The 22,482-nt window shown below is 41.4% G+C and overlaps 1 long non-coding RNA gene across 1 annotated transcript in view; it reads left to right on the top strand.

Moving 5' to 3' along the window:
- The window catches only part of LOC142828970 (uncharacterized), a 64,124-nt gene extending 46,527 nt beyond the window's left edge, over positions 1-17,597 (top strand). Inside the window, exon 3 of the long non-coding RNA XR_012903159.1 lies at positions 17,439-17,597. This is a non-coding gene — a long non-coding RNA (uncharacterized LOC142828970). The remainder of the gene's footprint in view (positions 1-17,438) is intronic.
- The last annotated feature ends 4,885 nt before the right edge of the window (positions 17,598-22,482 follow it).

Genomic DNA, 22,482 nt, shown 5'->3' with positions numbered 1-22,482 from the left:
GACCATATTGTTTTGGTTGACCCCCTTTTCCACTTACAGAGCTAGGTTATTGTTTTTCTTTGAAATAAATATTCATGTAATTTTATTGGTATCTATCTTCATTTTTTACATTTACCAGTAGCTGCCTCATTTCCTACCCTAGGCTTATACTCGAGTCAATATTTTTTCCCAGTTCTTTGTGGTAAAATTAGGTGCCTCGGCTTATATTCGGGTCGGCTTATACTCAAGTACATAGGTAGTCTATTTTGAAAGAGACTCAAAATAAGATATGCAATTTGCGTAGCGCAAATTGCATATATTATTTTGAATTTAGGGTGCTGTGTAGACACACCCTTAGAGATCAGAGTTTCTTTATTTACAAAACCATTGAGTTATTTAATAATTCCTCTTTTCTGAGGGATTTGTCTCTGTAGAGACTTAACACAAATCACCTGTTGATGAGAACATGAAGTCTCACAAAAAGAGCAAATTTCACATTTTCCTGTGGTTACCCTCTCGAATGCACTCATTTCTTCTTGGTCTCACACCCCTTGATTGGCTTCCAAGGGGAAGAAAAAAAACCCCACCAGAAAACAATTCTGTGTGGGGGAAAAAAATTGCCCCAAAGTGGTAATAGTCCCCGCGCACAATAATGGCACATAAGGCCTGTGATAAGGCCAGGGTTCATTTTGTCCAGTGTCCTGTCTTCGACAGTGAACTGTGCCGGAGCTACAGGGGAATTTAGATTCCTTGTTTGCACAAATAATGGATATGTGTGGCCACTTAGTGACACAATTTTTGTTTGTTTTTCTCACTGAAAGATTACTTTTTGAAGCTAGTAAATTGCACTTTTTGGAAGGCAACAGATAGTTTGATTTGGAAAGCTAATCCCTAAGAATAAACACAATCTGTCCATTGTCTACCCTTCATTTGTTCGCTGTTCATGAAAATTAGGAGGCACTAAACAATGTATGCTGCAGTGAAAGTACACATCAGTCAGCTCTTTACCATTTATAATTAGCTTTTAAAAGCCTAGTAAGAAGAGTTCAAATCTGCTTTTTCTCCCTGTTTTGAAGGCAACTGAACCACATGATTCAATATTGCCTAGTTATTGCACTAATTTGAAGCGGTTTATCCAATACTGTTTACGGCTTTGTCCACATTCCATTCTGCCATACAGTATGTCCTGTAAAGATCCTTGAATGGTGCATACTTGTACTCATAAACTATGTAACTCCTAAATCTAATAAAAACCAATTCACTCAAACAGGATAGAAACCTTTTAAAATCATGGGTTGCCTTAGGGGAAAAAAAAGAGTTGACACTGTGTGAAAGAAAGAAAGAAAGAAAGAAAGAAAGAAAGAAAGAAAGAAAGAAAGAAAGAAAGAAAGAAAGAAAGAAAGAAAGAAAGAAAGAAAGAAAGAAAGAAAGAAAGAAAGAAAGAAAGAAAGAAAGAAAGAAAGAAAGAAAGAAATTTCCCTTCTGCCAAAAGAAAAGTAAGTTTTCTACCTCTCTGCACACTGTTCCGGCTGTTAGTCCATATCTAATATCTAGAGGATTCTTTCAAGCATAGAGCCATAGATTCATATATTTTAAGGTCAGAAGGGACCTCTATGATCATCTTATTTGACCTCCAGCATAACTCAGGCTATTAAATTTCACCCAGCCATTCCCGCAGTGTAAGTGAATGCTATTTAGCCAAAGTGAATTGCTCAGCTTGTCCTTGGAAAGCCCTGCTGGACAAGGTGCTGGTATCCCTCTGGAACTCTTCCAAATGATTGCTTTTAGCTGGGGAGACCACTTCCTCACTGAGAGCAAATTGGTCCTTTGGGGTTCCCGGTGTCGCGCGTGAGCATGAGGGAATAGTGTGTGCAGAAAAAAAAACAGGCCTTTGCCAGACCATCTGCCCTGTTCCATTCTATTCACTCCAGTCTGGGATATCAATTTATCTGAAACTTGCTGCAGCCCCATGATCTATACCCACCATTTTTCTTTATCAGATTAGGAAGAGTATAGCTTATATGCCTATGCTGATATAATGATGAGTCCTGCATCCGATGAAGTGAGTTTGTGCCCATGAAAGCTTATGACCAAATAAATCAGTTGCTCTTTTAGGTGCCACAGGACTCATTGTTTTTAAGAATACAGACAAACACAGCTACCTCTCTGATACTTACATTGATATAAGCACCTTTATACCAGACGAACTCCATCCACATTAAGAGACTGTCTAACTTCCACTATATCAGTTTCTAAACACTTAGGCTATGTCTAGACTACATGTCTCTGTCGGCAGAGGCACGTAAAATAGGCTACCCGACATAGTCAATGAAGCGGGGATTTAAATATCCCCGGTTTCATTAAAATAAAAATGGCTGCCACGCTATGCCGGCTCAGCTGATTGTCAGCACAGCGCAGCAGTCAAGATGCGGATTGGTCTACAAGGGAAGCCTTTGTTGACCGCTCCCTTATGCCTCGTGAAATGAGGTTTACAGGAGAGGTCGACAAAGGCTTCCCCTGTCGACTGATCCGTGTCTTGACTGCCACGCTGTGCTGACAATCAACTGAACTGGCACAGCGCAGTGGCCATTTTTATTTTAATGAACCGGGGATATTTAAATCCCCGCTTCATTGGGTGATTCGATCGTTAGAAACATAGATAGTTGGATTTGTGATGACTGGGAGAACCGTATGGTCACTTGCCTGCCTGGTGCGAAGGTTGAGAATCTCTCGAGGCATCTAGATAGACTTATGTGTAGTGCTGGGGAGGAGCCGATGGTCGTGGTACATGTAGGTACCAATGGCGTAGGGAAGGGTAGGAGAGATGCCCTGGAGGCCAAATTTAGGCTGCTAGAAAAGAGACTGAAATCCAGGACCTCTATGGTGGCATTCTCGGAAATGCTTCCAGTTCCACACGCAGGGCCTGGTAGGCAGGCAGAGCTTCAGAGTCTCAATGTGTGGATGAGACGATGGTGTAGGGAAGAGGGGTTTGGATTTATTAGGAACTGGGGACACTTTTGGGAGAGGGGGAGCCTATACAGGAAGGATGGGCTCCACCTAAACCAGGGTGGAATCAGACTGCTGGCACTAAACATTAAAAAGGCTGTAGAGCGGTTTTTAAACTAAGAGATGGGGGAAAGCCGATTGGTGCGGAGATGCATGTAAATAGGAGGGAGACTACTCTCAGGGTACGTCTACACTACAGGCTTTTGTCGACAGATGTTTTGTCGACAGATACTGTCGACAAAACTTCTGTCGACAAAGAGCGTCTACACTACATTCAGCTGCTTTGTCGACATGGTAATGTAGACGCAAAGGACAGTTTACATGCAATAACACCTTCTGTCGACAGAAACTCTGTCGACAGAAGGTGTTATGCCTCGTAAAATGAGGTTTACACGTTATGTCGACAGAACTCAGCGGTAGTGTAGACGCCGGTATAGTTTTGTCGACAAAAGTGGACTTTTGTCGACAAAACTCTGTAGTCTAGACACACCCTTAGAGGAGAATCCATTGATAGAGATTCTCTAAGCTGTAGTCAGAAAGAGAGGAGGGGAGAGGGCAAACCATGGGCCAGAGCAGCCAAACAACCGCATATAAAGGAATCCAATGCATCAGGGAAGGGCAGACAAATAAGCAGTGGCAAATTTTTAAAGTGCTTCTACACAAATGCTAGGAGTCTGACTAATAAGATGGGTGAACTAGAGTACCTCGTATTAAAAGAAGAGATTGACATAATAGGCATCACTGAAACCTGGTGGAATGAGGAAAATCTGTGGGACACAATCATACCGGGATATAAAATATATCGACAGGATAGAGCAGGCCGGGTAGGTGGTGGAGTGGCACTGTATGTGAAAGATAATATAGAATCAAATGAAGTAAAAATATTAAGTAAATCAACATGTTCAATAGAATCGCTATGGATAGTAATTCCATGCTCCAATAATAAGAAATTATCAGTAGGGATATATTACCGACCACCCGACCAGGACAGCGATACTGACATTGAAATGCTGAGGGAGATTAGAGAGGCTACCAAAATAAAGAACTCTATAATAATGGGGGATTTTAATTACCCCCATATTGACTGGATACATATCACCTCAGGAAGAGAAGCAGAGATAAAATTTCTCAATGGCTTAAATGACTGCTTCTTGGAGCAGCTGGTGCAGGAACCCACAAGGGTAGAGGCAATTCTCGATTTAGTCCTCAGTGGAGCGAGGATCAGGTCCAGGAAATAAACGTTACAGGACCACTTGGGAATAGTGACCATAATATAATAACATTCAACATTACTGTGGTGGGAAGAACACCTCAGCAGTCCAGCACCCTGGCATTTATTTTCAAAAAGGGGAATTACACAAAAATGAGGAATTTAGTTAAACAGAGATAAAAAGGCACAGTGACTAGAGCCAAATCCCTGAAAGCTGCATGAAAACTTTTTAAAGACACCATAATAGAGATCTTGGAGTTATCGTGGACAGTTCTCTGAAAACTTCCACACAGTGTGCAGCGGTGGTCAAAAAGGCAAATAGGATGCTAGGAAATATTAAGAAAGGGATAGAAAATAAGACCCAGAATATCTTACTGCCCCTGTATAAAACTATGGTACGCCAACATCTTGAACACTGAGTACAGATGTGGTTTCCTCACCTCAAAAAAGATATTTTGGCCTTGGAATGGGTTCAGAAAAGGGCAACTAAAATAATTAGGGGTTTGGAACGGGTCCCATATGAGGAGAGGTTAAAGCGACTTTTAGAACAGTTTAGAAAAGAGGAGACTAAGGGGGGATATGATAGAGGTATATAAAATCATAAGTGGTGTGGAGCGGGCTGATAAAGAAAAGTTATTTATTAGTTCCCTAAATAGAAGAACTAGAGGACACCAAATGAAATTAATAGGTAGCAGGTTTAAAACTAATAAAAGAAAGTTCTTCTTCACACAGCGTGTAGTCAACCTGAGGAACTCCTGGCCAGAGGAGGCTGTGAAGGCTAGGACTATAACAGAGTTTAAAGAGAAGCTAGATAATTTCATGGAGGTTAGGTCCATAAAAGGCTATTAGCCAAGGGATAAAATGGTGTCCTTGGCCTCTGTCTGTCAGAGGCTGGAGAGGGATGGCAGGAGACAAATCGCTTGATCATTGTCTTCGGTCCACCCTCTCTGGGGTACCTGGTGCTGGCCACTGTTGGAAGACAGGCTACTGGGCTAGATGGACCTTTGGTCTGACCCAGTACGGCCATTCTTATGCTTTCTCAGATTTTTTTCTGAAAAAGCGGACGCATTCCTTCTACACAGCATAACTTTTTCAGGTGACCTCCGGTATCCCGGAAAAGAGCTGCAGTCTAGATGTAGCCAGAGTATATCATTCCTTTATTTTATTTTGCATACAACCCAGATCCTGTGTTTACCTTCCCCTCATCCCACCTTAGTGCCGTAATAACTTAGTGCCTTTAAATATGAATATATGGAGCTGGAGAGAGGAAGCCCTTGCTATCATAATACTGTGCCTTACTATTTATGAAATATGATTATTCAAGCAGTTTTCTGTGGGTTTGGCATGTTCGCCCCAGCAAAAACAAGAACCTCATGTTGCCAGAGATACACACTGCAAATGCTCCTAGATTTCTTCTGAAACTGCTGAGCTGGCACATGGGATTAGGTAGTGAGAGAGGACTTAGATTTCTTTATCCAAATTCATGGTTTTAACATCTGTAAAACTTGCTTTTGACTGCTGTTTAACTTCTAGTGCCCTCGTTTAAAAAGTTACTTAAGCATATGTGTATCTTTCAACACATTAAGTAGTTCTACTGAAGTTAATGTGTTTCAATAGCTTGCTGAATTAAGGCCTTCACCAGTGGAACATAAGCACATGTTTGTGCAATTCTCTGAGCAGGGTTGAATTTAAGGACACACTTCAGTGCTTTGCTGAATCATGGCCTTTACATTATCAGGAATGGGACACTGGTATCAAACATACATTTGACCTCTTCCTTTGGACCATTACCTCCAGAGACAGCCACCAAATGGTGGAAATAATTAATTTAATTGTAACAGCCTGCTCCAGAAGAATTTATTTCCAATTCATCACAATGAGCTAGTCAAAACATTAAAAGGAAAAGAGAATATTGAATCATAATTACAAGTATAAATTAATAATAAACTTTTATATATAATGTTTTTCAAACATCCTTTTTTTTATCAGAAGAATGTGTACACATGTAGGCTGCATCTAGATTGGCATGATTTTCCAGAAATGCTTTTAACGGAAAAGTTTTCTGTTAAAAGCATTTTCGGAACAGAGCGTCTAGATTGGCATGGACGCTTTTCGGCAAAAGCACTTTTTGCGGAAAAGCATCCGTGCCAATCTAGACGCGCTTTTCCGCAAAAAAAAGCCCCAATCGCCATTTTCACGATCAGGGCTTTTTTGCGGAAAACAAATCTGAGCTGTCTACACTGGCCTTTTGCGCAAAAGCTTTGTGCAAAAGGGACTTTTGCATGAACGGGCGCAGAATAGTATTTCCGCAAGAAGCACTCATTTCTTACAGTAGGAAGTCAGTGCTTTTGTGGAAATTCAAGTGGCCAGTGTAGACAGCTGGCAAGTTTTTCCGGAAACGCGGCTGATTTTCCAGAAAAACTGGCCAGTCTAGACACAGCCGTAGAATAATAGTAGTTTTGATTCTGTTCCCTGTTCAAATACACACTGAGGGCACAGCTATACTTCAGGGCTAACCTCGAAATAAGCTATGCAACTTGAGCTATGCCAGTTCCGTAGCTGAAGTTGAAATAGCTTATTTTGACTTTTGGCACTGTTTTCACAGCAGTTATTTAGAGAGAGAGCACTGTTTCCTTGACTTCCCTTACTCCTCATATAATGAGGGTTACATGAGTCAAAACAGTCCTCCAGCTCAACATCATTTCGACATTGTCAAAATAACTGCTTGTGTGTAGACACAAACTTTATTATTTTGGAATAACGGCAGTTATTCCAAAATAACACTGCTGTGTAGACATAGCCTGAAGGAAGAAAATAATATCCCATAATTTATAATTATTTCTCTTGTATGGTTTACACCCAGAGAAGTCCATTTCACTTAGTAGAAGGATCATTGTACCAAGTGTACTGTAGAAATGATAAATAGCAAATATGTGAACGGTATTGCAACAATATCCATTATCCCTTTCTTTATCATTCTTGAATAAGAAAACTCAAGCAATCACTTTTCCCCTATTGGCAAATAATTTGCTTGCCCTGAATGTCTAAGAAACTCCAACTAGATCAATACCTAATCACTTCAGTACTCTGCCTATCAGCTAAAGAATCAGGGTAATGGAATTTTTTTTGTTATAAGTTATCATACCTGGAGAAATAGTAAACCAATACTCTCGTCACCAGTTCACCCACTGTGACACTTTACTTTCTTGGTGAAAAGCAAAATGAATTAAGGAACCAAATCCTGGACTAAGGGAAAGGTTCAAGAAAATAAAACATTTTCTCAGATAATATACATTTGTATGAAAATGAACTAGAGCACACATTTCTCTGCCTAAAATTCTACCAGCACAAAGAGAAAAATGTGCACGAGCAGAGGTTATAATTTGGTTTTCAGAGGGGTCTGATAAATGTGAACCTTTAATCTCTAAAATATACAGCTTGCTGTAGGTTGGTCAGTTCCTACAGAATTTTCACAGTTTCTCCTTTGATCAGAGCTCATGGTAATTTTAAGAAATTAAAAGGTGAGATTTTGCTTACTGTGGGGATAAATTCTGAGGCTGGCTAATACTGCTTCTGCTTTGGTCTGGCACATACATTATCTGGAATTCCTTGAAAAAACTTTTTAAAAAAGTCATAATTCAACTAAGATACATAAATCCAAACAAAAGGAAGCAGAGAGAAGTTTTAATCTCAGATGTCAATTGGTGCAACATGTTATCTTGCTAGAGTATTCCATATATATAATATGAAAAATGGAATTTGAGGGAGTTTGTATGTATCTAATGAGGAAAAACAGAATTATCCTCACTTTTTTTAATTCTGGTCATATAAAGAATGTACAATAAAGAAAGAAGGAGAGAGGGGAGAACTTTATGGTTAAAACACTGGCATGGAGCTCAGAAGAGTTGTGTTCAGTTCCCTTCCTTCCTTGAACTTTCTATGGGTATGTCTACACTACAGCGCTAATTCGAACTAAGCTAATTTGAACTAACGCATCTAGAACTAAAAACTAGTTCGCATTAGCGTTTTGCTAATTCGAACTAGCATGTCCACATTAAGTGGACCCTGAACCGGGGTTAAGGATGGCCGGAAGCAGTGCCGGCAGGGGATCAGATGAGGACTTAGAGCGTGGAGCTGCTGCCTCAGGCTAGCCAAGGGCTGTGCTTAAAGGGTCCCAACCCCCACCCCGGACAGACAGATCTCAGGGGTTTCCCGCTTGCAAAGCAGTCCTGGCTTGGAGTGCCCTGAGTGCCCACACTGGGCACATCACAGCACTCGGCCATCAGACTGGCTGCACTTGCTGCAGGCTGCCATCTGGGGAAGGGGGCAATTGGGGGGCTGCAGGAGAGCTTCCACCCCCAGAAGCCCGCAGAGCCAGCCCAGTCCTCCCCATCGGGGGCTCATACCCCATTCCTCCCTCACCTCCTTCCACTTACCCTTCCCTAGCCCCCCTTCCTGATGTACAAAATAAAGAAAACGTGTGGTCAAAAATAGAATCTCTCTTTATTGAACAAAACTGGGGGAGACTGGGAAAAGGAGGTGGGAGAGGGGAAGAGAGAGGGTGGGAGAGGGGAGGGCAACTAAAATGATAAGAGGTTTGAAAGAGGTCCCATATGAAGAGAGGCTAAAGAGACTGGGACTTTTCAGTTTAGAAAGAGGAGACTGAGGGGGGATAGGATAGAGGTCTATAAAAGCATGAGTGGGGTGGAGAGGGTGCATCAAGAAAAGTTCTTCATTAGTTCCCATAATAGATGGACTAGATGACACCAAAGGAAAGGAATGGGTAGCAGGCTTCAAACTAGTAACAGAAAGTTGTTCTTCACAAAGCAAAGAGTCAACCTGTGGAACTCCTTGCTGCAGGAGGCTGTGAAGGCTACAACTAGAACAGAGTTTAAAGAGAAGTGAGATAAAGTGATGGAGGTTGGGTCCATGGAATGGTATTAGCCAAGGGGTAAGAGTGGTGTCCCTGCCCAAAGTTTGTGGAATGCTGGAGAGGGATGGCACGAGACAAATGGCTTGGTCACTGTCTTTGGTCCATCCCCTCCAGGGTCCCTAGGGTTGGCCGCTGTCGGCAGACAGGCTACAGGGCTAGTTGGACCTTTGGTCTGACCCAGTACAGCCATAGTAAGCTCAGGGCTCAGGGTCGGGGTCTCAGTGGACCACCTTGATTTTCATGCACACCTGCTCCTGGGTGGCCAGACTGGCAGCTCTCCTGCCCTAGACGGCCACTTTCCTGTGCCTAGTGCGGAGGTCATGGACAAGGTCCACGATGTCCGTACTAGCCCAGGCGGGCGCCCGCCTCTTGCAGTCCCAGGCAAGCTCCCGGGAGCCGCCAACCTGGTTCCGGGAAGAGGGGGAGGGCTGGGGGACATCGGGTGGCTGGCTCGAGCCGTGCCAGGTGCAGGATCTGCTAGCTGGGTGCTGGCAGTCTTGCACCTGGCACGGGCATCGTAGCCAGCCCGTGCCCCTTTAAGGGGTCCGGGGCCGGGAGGGGGGCAGACTAGTTTCCCTTGTGTTGGCCAGAGTGGCCACCAGGGAAAGCCGGGGAGGGCTAGCCTCCCACTAGTTCGAATTAAGGGGCTAGCCACCCCTTAATTCGAACTAGTAAGTTCGAACTAGGCTTAGTCCTCTTAGAATGAGGTTTACCTTGTTTGAACTAAGTGCTCCGCTAGTTCGAATTAAGTTCGAACTAGCAGAGTGCTAGAGTAGCGCTTATCAAAGTTAATTCGAACTAAAATCCGTTAGTTCGAATTAACTTTGTAGTGTAGACATACCCTATGTGACTTTCTATGCCTTTTTTCCTGAGCTTTAAAATAGGGATGGCAATATTTCCTTTTCTCCACCCTTTGTCTAGCTTGTCTTTTATCTTACAAATAGGATCTGTCTCCTATTATGTGACTATTAAGCAGCCAGCTCATGGGAGCTTTATTCTTAGTTGGAGCCTCAAATAAAATAATAGTTAACAATAATGCAGACTTCATTGTAAATCTCAGAATTATAGATGGAAAAGTTGTGGTAGATTATGTTGTCCATCATGCACATGCAGGCTTTCTCATTGAATTTTATCTTTGATTAATTAGATAGTTTTAAATGTTTGTATCATTTCTCATTTCCCCTGGGGAATACTTCACGTTCTAACAGAAGAACCTGTTCATATTTTTCTTTCTTTCTTTCTTTCTTTCTTTCTTTCTTTCTTTCTTTCTTTCTTTCTTTCTTTCTTTCTTTCTTTCTTTCTTTCTTTCTTTCTTTCTTTCTTTCTTTCTTTCTCTTCCTCTTCCTCTTCCTCTTCCTCTTCCTCTTCCTCTTCCTCTTCGGCTACGTCTACACTGGCCCCTTCTCCGGAAGAGGCATGCTAATTTCTAATTTTGGAATAGGGAAATCCGCGGGGGATTTAATTATCCCCCGCGGGATTTAAATAAATTGGGGAAAAGTCGGAAAAGAGCGTCCAGACTGGCGCGACCTTCCAGAATAAAGCCCTTTTCCGGAGGATCTCTTATTCCTACTTTCAAGTAGGAATACTTTCAACGTATTCCTACTTATATAAGCACCATATGAGAATACAAGTGTTCAGTTTTTAAACTACCATTCCTCTGGCAAACACACAGTCAGTCTAAACTTTCCTATGTTTTAGTGTCAGTAATTCTAGTTAGAAACAAAGCCCAATACTGTTTTAGAAAAACAAAAGCATTTGGATTCTGTTTTGTGATTGGGACTTTTCCCCCCAACTATTTATTTTCCTTAAAATTTCCCATGAATAATATCTGGCACTTTTCCAGAAGCTCCATTGTTTCCATATCCTCTCTTATGCCATTGTCCTGCAATCACATGTGCTTAATTTTATGCATGTAAGTATCACAGAATCAGAGAACTGGAAGGAATCTTGAGTGGTCATCATGTCCAGTCCCCTGCATATAGCAGGGCCAGTAGTCCTATTAAATTCCATGAGAGTGCTCAGATGCTTTAAGTTAAACCTATGCATAAATGTTTGCAGCACCCAGACACGTGCTATTACATAATCAGACTGGAGCATGGATATTTAATCTAACATTACCTCCTAAATGAGTCTCTGAAATCCCTTTATTTTATTTCTTCCCTCACCTCCTTGAGTTCTCTGCTATTTGTGGACATTTAGTATTGTAGTGCACCATCCTGTATAGGCAGGCAGAAATGATTATCTCCTAATTCTGCAACATTCTGTCTATGGGATATCCCAAATTTACATTGCAAGCTCACATTTGGCTCTGCACTGTCCCACCCTAAATTCTTTTTTATTTCCGTTTTCTACCTCCCATTGACTTTCTATGTTTAGGATTAGTTTTCCCCAGATGCATTAGTTTGTTCTGATCTGGAACAAATCTGATTGTTGCTTCCTGCACAAATACACAAACTCTCCAGATCCTTTTGCACCGTTTCTCCTTTTCCCATGATTATTTGTAACAGTTTATGGAAGCTCCTGGGATGGATTGGAGGAGTAGCACTCGGTGACTAAAGGGTTAAACTCAGGTAGATAGCCAGGGTGTTGGCAGGGGGCAGAAGAACTAATGGGATGCAGTGCTGAAATTTGAATAGGATATAGTTACCTGGCCTGCTCTTCCTTTGTGTGAATTCTAAGTTAAGGACTGGAGGGAGCAAATACAGTACTCAGAATTACCATGACTATAAGAAATATTGGACATGGGAGTGAACTGGGTCATGAAGTATGGATCAGCGCAGATAGTGAGTAGAGGGAAAAGGTGTATATGGTTACAATCAGAGCATTTTTCTTTATTTTGGTTGTTTGGTTAAAATTCTCTATGTGAATCTGTGCCTTCCCTCCCACATTCACTGTGTAATAAATATTTTCAGGAGCATACCCGGAGATGTTGTCTGTGTTTTAATTTGTTTTATTCAGTTGTTCTGTAACACCCAGCAACCAAGTATGCTTTATCAAGTACTGGACTTCTGCGCTTCTGGACTTCTGTGCTAAGTGACGCAAGATGGGATGAAGATGGACAGCCCGTGGTGGGTAAAGAACAGATTAGGAACTATTTAGAAAAGCTAAACATACACAAATCCATGGGTCCGGACTTAGTGCATCCGAGGGTACTGAGGGAGTTGGCAAATGTCATTGTGGAGCCTTTGGCTATTATCTTTGAAAAGTCATGGAGATCGGGAGAAATCCCGGATGACTGGAAAAAGGCAAATGTAGTGCCCATCTTCAAAAAAGGGAAGAAGGATGATCCAGGGAACTATAGGCCGGTCAGTCTTACCTCGGTTCCTGGAAAAATCATGGAAGGGATCCTTAAGGAATCCATATTGAGGCACTTGGATGAGAGGAAAGTGATTGGGAATAGTCAGCATGGATTCACAAAAGGCAAGTCGTGCCTGACCAATCTGATTAGCTTCTATGATAAAGTAACTGGTTCGGTGGACATGGAGAAGTCAGTGGATGTTATATACCTTGACTTTAGCAAGGCTTTTGATACGGTCTCCCACGATATTCTTGCCAGCAAGTTAAGGGATTGTGGATTGGATAAATGGATGGTAAGATGGATAGAAAGATGGCTAGACGGCCGAGCCCAGCGGGTAGTGATCAATGGCTCGATGTCAGGATGGCGGTCGGTTTCTAGCGGAGTGCCCCAAGGTTCGGTTCTAGGACCGGTTTTGTTCAATATCTTTATTAATGATCTGGATGAGGGGATGGATTGCACCCTCAGCAAGTTTGCGGATGACACTAAGCTGGGGGGAGAGGTAGATACCCTTAAGGGCAGAGATAGGGTACAGAATGACTTAGACAAATTGGAGTATTGGGCCACAAGAAATCTGATGAGGTTCAACAAGGACAAGTGTAGAGTCCTGCACTTGGGACGGAAGAATCCCAAGCATAGTTACAAGCTGGGGACCAACCGGTTAAGTAGTAGTTCTGCAGAAAAGGACCTGGGGGTTACAGTGGATGAGAAGCTAGATATGAGTCAACAGTGTGCCCTTGTAGTCAAGAAGGCTAATGGCATATTTGGTTGCATTAAGAGGAGCATTTCCAGCAGATCCAGAGATGTCATCATTCCCCTTTATTCGGCTTTGGTGAGGCCGCATCTGGAGTATTGTGTCCAGTTCTGTGCCCCCCACTACAAAAAGGATGTGGACGCATTGGAGTGGGTCTAGCGGAGGGCAACCAAAATGATTAGGGGATTGGAGCATATGACTTATGAGGAGAGGCTGAGGGATTTGGGTCTGTTTAGTCTGCAGAAGCGAAGAGTGAGGGGGTATTTGATAGCAGCCTTCAACTTCCTGAAGGGAGGTTCCAAAGAGGATGGAGAGAGGCTGTTCTCAGTAGTGACAGATGGCAGAACAAGGAGCAATGGTCTCAAGTTACAGTGGGAGAGGTCCAAGTTGGATATTAGAAAAAACTATTTCACTAGGAGGGTGGTGAAGCACTGGAATGGGTTACCTAGGGAAGTAGTGGAGTCTCCATCCCTAGAGGTATTTAAGTCTCGGCTTGACAAAGCCCTGGCCGGGTTGATTTAGTTGGAATTGGTCCTGCCTAGAGCAGGGGGCTGGAATTGATGACCTCTGAGGTCTCTTCCAGTTCTATGATTCTATGATTCTAAGTATATCTTTTTGTTTTGTGTCCTGGAAAGAAAGAGAAGGGTGTGTGTGTGTGTGTGAGTGAGTGTGTGTGTGTGTGTGTGTGTGTGTGCACGTGCATGCCTGAGACTAAGAGGTCAGCTACTGCAGTTTGTTTTCTCTTTGTTTTTCAAGGTCTCTTGTGGTAAAGAAGCTTGGGGGTACCCCTCTGGAAGGAGTCCAATTGCTTTCTTCCTTGGTTCAAGGATAAAGATGTTTTTTCTTTTGTTGCACTTGGTGGTGGGAGCTTCCCCTCTCCCCAAAACAAAAACAAAAACACCTCAGTGAATCTGTGACTCTGAGGAGTTTTTGCAAGCAGAGCCTATAGAGGCAAAGTATTTATGGTCTCCTGCAGGCCCCCATCTTTTGCACTCAGAATGTAAGAGTGGGGAACAGCCTTGACAGACCCATGTCTGCAAGGTAATTAAATACATGCCTAACTTTAAGCATAAGATGTGACTTGTCCAGTTGATTTCAGTGGACCAACTCACACGCCAACCTGGGGGCCTGCATTAGCATCACCTGAAAATATAATTGATGTGCAGTCTGTCCATCTTCCGGATCATTAGTAAAGATGTTATAAAAGACCAAGCTAGGCACCAGTTGTGCCCTTCATTCTTGTGCATTATGATATTTGTTTTTACTACCTTTTGTTTATAGCTCTTCAGCTTAAGCTTTCAGTCCTCCAGACAGTGTTCCTAACTAAGTCAATCTGAATGATTGCTTTCAAGTGATATTTCATGAGTCTCCATATCAGATGATTTGCCCCGATATATGACATTGACAACAAGGCATCCCCTTCATCCATTAACTTTGGTAATATCATCAGACTAATTGAATAAATAAATAAATCTCAAGCTTCTCTGGTTTGAACTCGGCTTTAGAAATACTGATATTGCTCATGGTTCTGGTATATTGGTGAGGTTACCGAGCAAAGGCACTTTGTTATCCTGTTGCTGATGCACTTCTTGTACTGCCCCTCGCACCTGGGGTGCTAACCAATTGCTGGGTAGCCCTGCTGACACAAGCTTCCCTAAGGAAAGTGCTGAATTTCTACATCCCAGGTTACCCTGCCCATACTTTCTTCTCCAAGAGGATCGTTCACTTTAAGGATTGCACTGATCTGTTAGGGGGTATTGATGGGTAGGGCTTCCCGGTGTTTTGTGCTGCAATGTTCTCCTTTTAGTTACCATTGTAACAATAAAACCCACTCCCTGACAGCTTGCCTCCAGAACAGAGTCTGTAATGGCTTAGGGCTTTTGGATTATATGTTGTGAGTTACAATGTAACCTGTACACAGCCTTATAACCATGCCTGAGCTGGGGTTGGGGGGAGTACTGGAGTGTTAATCTTGCACCACTGAAGTCAATGGGAATGTAGGGCATATATTTGAGAATCCAATTACATTAAATATATTGGGCCCAGTTAATCATTTAGTGTAATTCAGCATAACTCCTCTGAAATCAAAGGAGTCAGGTCATTTACACCACATGGATATCTGGCTTAATTTAATTATTCTCAGTCATACAGCCTTTTCCACAGTAGCAGTTTTACAGGAATGTGGCTCAGAATAAGGCAATGTGCTGAGAAACATCAAGAGAATTTTTCACCTCTTCCCTGCCTCACCATCTTGTGTTCTTTTCCTGATTAGTTAAATTATTTGAAAAGCCTCTTTTTTTTCCTGAGGTGCCTTCTTTCCTTATAGATTTTCTTTTTCATAGTACAGGCCAGACCTAAAGAAGCAATATACAGACAATTTAATGCATAAGGCATAAACAGTCACACACACAAAAATGAAACAAAGTTGTTGACACATTCTCACAGAAAAATGTGGTGGCTGCACAGTCAAATAGGTAAAATACTTACATCATTTAGCAAGTTCAATGTCTTTGCTGGGTCAAAGATGCCAGAATTTTAAGTTACCTGCTTCCTTATTAGCTGGGAAATAGATGAATTATTTGCTATTATAAGAGGTTATATAGCAGTGTAAGGCATCCAGGAGAAAAGATGTTTTACTCATTTCTTAAACAAGTGGAACCAGACTATTATTATAAAAACTTAAAAAACAATGAATAATCTAGTAGCACCTTAAAGACTAACAAAACATGTAGATGATATCATGAACTTTTGTGGGTACAACCCACTTCTTCAGATGACTGGAGTATTAAAAGTCCAGATCCAAAAATAAACAAGGGAAGGGGAGGGAGAGAGAGGAGAGAAAAAAGACAGTGAAAATAGATGGTTTAAGCTACAAGAGGCTGATAAGAACAATTAGCACCTCCACTGTTTGTTTGGTTCATTAAGTCATTAGGATGAGGGAGGTAGTGTGTGAGCCAGCCAATATCTCTGTTGATTCCATTCTGATAAGAATTAAACTTGGAAATGAAGTTAAGTTCCAACCATACCCTGTGTATTTGGTTTGTGGAATTGGCCTGAATCAACATGGTGACTTGGAGATCCAATAATGAGTTCTGGTCAGGTTAAAGTGTTCTCTAACAGGTTTCTGTGTGTTGCCTTTTCGGATATCTGATTTGTGTCCATTAATTCTTCCCGTAGAGAATGTCCAGTTTGGCCAATATACATGGCAGTGGGGCATTCCTGGCATTTGATGGCATAGATCACATTGACTGCTCTGGGTTTCTGTTGTCATGCATTGTCCTCGCTGGAGCTTGAGAAGATGTTGTGCCTGAAGTAAATACAAAGGCTTCTGGACTATGGGAGGAACACAGCTACTGCTACACCCTCTATGATGCTGGCAGGCCAGGTGCCAACTCATGTCAAGGGCCCTTGACACCACTGAACACTGACAAATGCATAGCTAGAAAACAGCCTGGGTCTCCTGTGTGTGAGAATTGTTAAAACTATTTGTTACAAGAATGTGTTTAGTGTTTAGCATAAAATGCTTGCATGATGCTACATGTATAAATTTTACATAGTCTGTATATATCCCATATTATAAAATAATATTTAAGTGTGTATTAACTATAAAAATGTTTGCTCAGGCTGTAACCTCTGTCAGTCTTGAGAAAAGGTTAAATACTAATTTACCACAACAGGTGTCATTTCCTCCCCAACAAAAGAAGGTCTACAGACATCAGATAAAAAATTCAGAGGGGTAGCTGTGTTAGTTTGTAACTGGAAAAACTTTAAAAAAAACAACAAATGGTCTTGCAGCACCTTAAAGACTAATAAAACATGTAGACGGTATCATGAGCTTTCATGAACACAACCTACTTCTCAAGCCATTATAGAGCATTAGAAGATAAACGACTTTGCTGATTGTCTCCCTCCCATCTACCTCCAATCGTTGAAGTCGAAACAAACCCTTATCCCACTAATCCTCATCCCATCAGTTTAAGCTTTTGGGAAGGGGATAAAAAACCCTGAAAATTCTGAAAACTATTGTCAATATGTTTCAGGGAATTTGGAGAGGGCAATATTTCTAATCATAAGCAAGGCATTCCAAAGCTGCTTAGTTTGTTTTGCCCAAAAGGACACACAAAGAGCTTGCATATATATCAAATACTATAACCTTTTAAAACCTCAAATTAACTTGTGTGTGTGTGTCTGCCCACTTTAACCATGTTAAATAAGTCATTTATTTCTCATAGTTAATAAATCATTGGTCAATTTATTACAGGTTTGGCTTCAACTATCGTTTTTGGTAACAAATCTACAGTGCGATTGATCTGGGGGTAAGTAACAGGACCTGTTCACTCTGAGCTTGATTGACTGCCCTAAAAGTCAAAAGAAAGATTCCCATTGGTAAGGATCTTTGAAATGTTCAGCTTCTTCTAACTAATAATCATAGCAAAGCCCTTGTCTGGCAAGGAATTTCGTATTAAATTATTTTGGCGTCATTGGCCTAAAATAATCAATGAAGTGACAATGAGACTTTCTCATTCCCTCCATAATTTTCTGCATATCTCCAAATAAATGTGGAAAAGGTAGAGGCACTTTGCCTTGTTGCCTTCACTGCAAATTGTAAATATTACAGTAGTCATCACTTTATGCTAATGAAGAAAATTATTTGAGGATACAAAATTATTCCCATAAAAGGTAACAGTCCCGGGTCTTAACATAGTTTTCGGCATAAAAAAACTTGATGAAGTTATTGAAACACTAATAGGATAAGTCCAGAGTTTTTAAATAACGAATTTTCTTTAATAAGCTAATTCAACCTTTCTGTCACAAGTATTGTTCTTTGTTCTTATGCTGAACACAGTATTTGTAAAACCTATCTGCTTTTTCCAATGTCACGGTGTGCTCTCCAAGGGGCTAATCCACAGCACAGTAATGTTAAGAGCAAGTCTCCCATTACCCCAAACATAACTCTGAATCCCATAAGAGACCCTGACAATGTCATAGCAGCATACAGCTAAGAACAGAGGTATCAGGCATTCTGAATTGCACACTCGCTGCCAGAATTAAAATATCAGATGCAGAACTGTAAGAGCCCCACTTCAAAATATTCCTTCTATTGTCACTGCCATTAAGGGTATCAGGTATAGTCGGGATTTTTCCTGAAATGGTGGCCTTAGGACACCTTCTAATGACAATGACATTTTACCACTGAATAGCCATCCAGTGCCACAATACCGGTCATTTTATCCCATTGCTGCTGCAAAAAAATACAAATCATCTAAGTGCCCCCCACCCAAAATGGTAATCAACAATATCTTGCATTTATTAGAGTCACATATTTTAAAGTCAGTTATGTTCTTCATAATCACCTAGTTTGACCTGTGGAACATATATAATTTCAGCCTGCAATGTCTAAATTTAGTCTACTAACATGTCGTTGAACTACGCATACCTATATAACCTTTTGCATGAAATATAGACTCTGTGAAAGAGGGATAAAGTATAGGCTTACCAGTGAAAAGAATTAAAAAAAAATACTATTTTGTCATTCCTCATCAAGATCTGGTTTGAAATCTAAAGCCAAAACCCACTGTAAATTGTAGGAATTCTGACTACCCAAAGAAAAACAGGAAAAAATGATATTTTTTCTTGTCTGTTAGACTCCAGTGGAGGGTTTTTCCAGTGGAGGGTTTTTCATAAATATTAAATTGAAAATGATATCATGCAAACCCAGCATCCCAGTTGATACTTTTATTAGCTGTCTCAACAGAGAAGCCAAGGAATAAATGGGCACGGAAACTGAGCTATTGCTTTCTAGAACATTGTCTACATGAACCCTTCCCCCCGCGTTGATCTGATCTATACAACATCATCTATGGAAATAGCATAGCTGAAGTTGATGTACTTACTGTGGTGTCTTCTTTGCTGCTCTCCCATTGACTCTGGCTACTGTTCTCATCCTGATGGACTACTGGAGTTGATGGGAAAGTGCTTAGAAATCGATTTATCATGTCTAAGCAGACATGATAAATCAATCACCGATGGATCACTTGCTTCAGCATCAATCCACCATGTAGTGAGGACAAGCCCTGGAAGTGCTCCCTTCTTTCATATTAGAGACAAGAAGCACTGTCAGGTCAATGTGATAGGAACTTGTAGTAGAGTTGCCCATAATGTTCCTCTTCCGTGCAAGTAAAAATTGAATCTAAAGGGCTGTCAAGTACCATCACCTTTCACCAGTGCTATAAAAATGCAATGCACTTTTAAAGCACTTAATCAAATATTAACAACTACTAAAGATTCTTTAAAAGACATAGCTAACATCACGGATACTTGGTGGTAATGAAGACCAAGACAATGGATCAGATTTTATGCTCCCAGAGTATAGAGCAAATGAAAGCTGAATGTAAAAGAATGGCTCTGTTTCTACAAATCTGAGAAGTTTTCATAGCAATATCCATAGTGTGCACACATTCCAAACAGAAGAAGAAGAATAGGAATTAAGCAGCATGTTTTCAATAACTAAAATCTCATCAGGAGATAACTAGGGACCTACCAAATTCATAGCCCTGCAAAACACATCACGGATCATGGGATCTGCTATCTTCCCTGGCCTTCTGAGGGTGGGCAATAAGCCAGAGGCGGTTCACCAGGATTATCCCCTGCCAGCCTACCAGCACCTTATTTACCTGCACATCCACAAGTATGGTTGCTTGTAGCTCCCATTGGTCGCGAATTGCCATTTCTGGCCAAAGGGAATTGCGGGAAGTGGCATAGACCAAAACACCACTTCCCACAGCTCCCATTGACTAGAAATATCGATCTGTGACCAATGGGAGCTGCAAGCAGCCACATCTGAGAATGTGCAAGTAAATAAAGTGCTGATGGTCTGCCAGAGGTTAGCCCTGATGAATCACATCCAACCTGTGAGCCACTTATGTGCACCCCTACCCTTTACAATATAGATTTCATGGAAGAGACCAGCATTTCTCAAATTGGGGTCCTGACCCAAAGGGGAGTTGTGAGGGATCACAAATTTTATTTTGGGAGGCTCACTTTTTTGCCACCTTTATTCTGTATTGCTGCCTTCAGAGCTGGGCAACTGGAGAGCAGTGATTGTAATGTTGGCCAGGTGTCTCTGAAGGTAGCACCCCACCTGCAGCAATGCAGATGCAAGAGTGGTAATACCATACACTTTTTGTTCTTACTTCTGTACTGCTGCTGTCAGAGCTGGGTGGCCAGACACTGATGGCAGCTGACTGAGATCCCAGCTTTGCCAGCAGCAACGCAGAAGTAAGAGGGCAATATCATACCATGTCATCTTTACTTCTGTGATACTGCTGGTAGCTCTGCCTTTAGATCTTGATTCCTGGCCAGCAGCTACTACTCTCCAGCTGCCCACCTTTGAAGACAGGGCAGAAATACGGGTTATAATACTGCAATCCTCCTATAATAACTTTGTGACCCCTCCCCGCTCCCCCCCACACAACTCCATTTTGGGTTAGTGCCCCTACAATTCCAACATGAAATTTCAGATTTTAATATCTGAAATCATGAAATTGACAATTTTCAAAATCCCATGAAAATTAAATTGACCTAAATGGTGCATTTGGTAGGGCCCTAGAGATATCACACTGAGAGTGCATTATAGCATGTTTGAGACACCTAGGAACAGATACTTGGCACTGCTAACATTGCTATACACTGCTGCACTGATGCAAATAATATGCAAAGTTGGCTTTGTCATTGTCTTGAGAATTTAGCTTATTTTCAGAAACTTTCTTTGTGTAAGGGGGATATGACGTTGTTATTCCTCTACCCAATGATTCCTATTTGTCAGAACAGCCTTTTGGCATTATTTCGATTGGGTTGCAAATTAGAGCACTTTTGAGGTAATTATAAATTGCTCCCTATAGTTAATTTGAGGCAACAGCCCCAATGTCGGGGACACTGAGTGCTAGAAAGGTGGATCTGAGCCTCTGATTCCTGAAATATAGTCTTTAGAGCAAAGAAATAGAAAATAAGGATGATCTTGTGTTCTAGAAAGAAAGAAACTTTTGGCATTATGCTGAAATTAGCAGCAGAAATTATGCTGCTTACTCAGTTATGTTCTCTAAGTCACTTAAAACTGGTAAAGAGGCAGAGGAAAGGGCCTGATCTTGCTCCACTGAAACCAATAAGACTTTTGCCATTGATTTCAATGGGCTCAAGTTCAGGCAAAACTTGAGATGGGGGAAAAAAGATACAGTTGAGTTGAGCATTCCTTCAGTCAATATATTATACATACTAGCTACAGAACAATGAAAACAGAGACAGAATCATTCCCAGTGTAAAAGCACTTTTCTTGAAGAAGCAAAGTGAAAGATTATGAGTAATGCCTGTTATCAGAGAAAGGGGTTAGATTCAGGGTCAAGAATATTTGAAATGTCACCCATTTCCATTTAAGATGGGAAAAAATGTACCATCTGCTCTTTGGTTTTTGGGAGAAATGGTACATAAAACAAAGTTATTGCCTTTCCCCCCCAGTATTTATGGAAAATACCTACAGTTATAGCTGAGAAACTATAAAAATTTCAAAACATATAAAACAAACCCAAGCTACTGTATTATGAAGATATAGCATACCTTCACATACTTGCATGATCAAGTGCTCATCAGCATTTCGAAGGGCATACACAAGTTCCCCCAAAGTGGCTATTCTTCAGGCATGGTTGATCATTACCTGTATAACAGTAATGTTGGTTCTGACGCTAGAAAGCAGGTGGTGATTTAAAGAATGATATTTAGCTCCCATTTATTGGGGTGGAAGCAATGGGAAATCAGCACATCTGAAAGATCACCCCATTAATGTGTCTGTGATGGAGTTAAAACACACAGAGCCTGGTGCTACACTCATACCAATGAAAATCAGATGTAGCACTACTGACATGAAAAGAGTAACACTGCTGTAAAGTAAATTCTGCTGAGAGCAGAAACTGCTCAAGAGTTGGAACAGAAGGATAGAGAGAAAAGGTGTGGCTGAGAACTTAAACACAGCCTTGTTTCTTCTAGAGTGCAGGATTACATTTGTGCATTGGGAGATGGATTTGAAAGGATGCACATAAATGGGACACCGAGGAAAGTGAAAGCATTTTGGTGGAGAAAAATCCCATCAGTAATGAGATTTACTCGATTCATGGTTGGCTGTGGAAAATAAGACTTTTTCACGGTTTGGAAAGAAGTAAGGGATCCGATTAAGAGAATTACATAGGCTAGGCAACATAAAAAGAGTCCAGGGAGGGATATGGTATTGCTGAGACGAAAAGAAGTCTAGGAAATAA

Source organism: Pelodiscus sinensis, chromosome 4 (assembly GCF_049634645.1).
Source record: "Pelodiscus sinensis isolate JC-2024 chromosome 4, ASM4963464v1, whole genome shotgun sequence".
Classification (NCBI taxonomy): Eukaryota; Metazoa; Chordata; order Testudines; family Trionychidae; genus Pelodiscus; species Pelodiscus sinensis.
The sequence above is the reverse complement of the archived record's forward strand: the minus strand, read 5'-3'. Positions and strand labels throughout refer to the sequence as shown.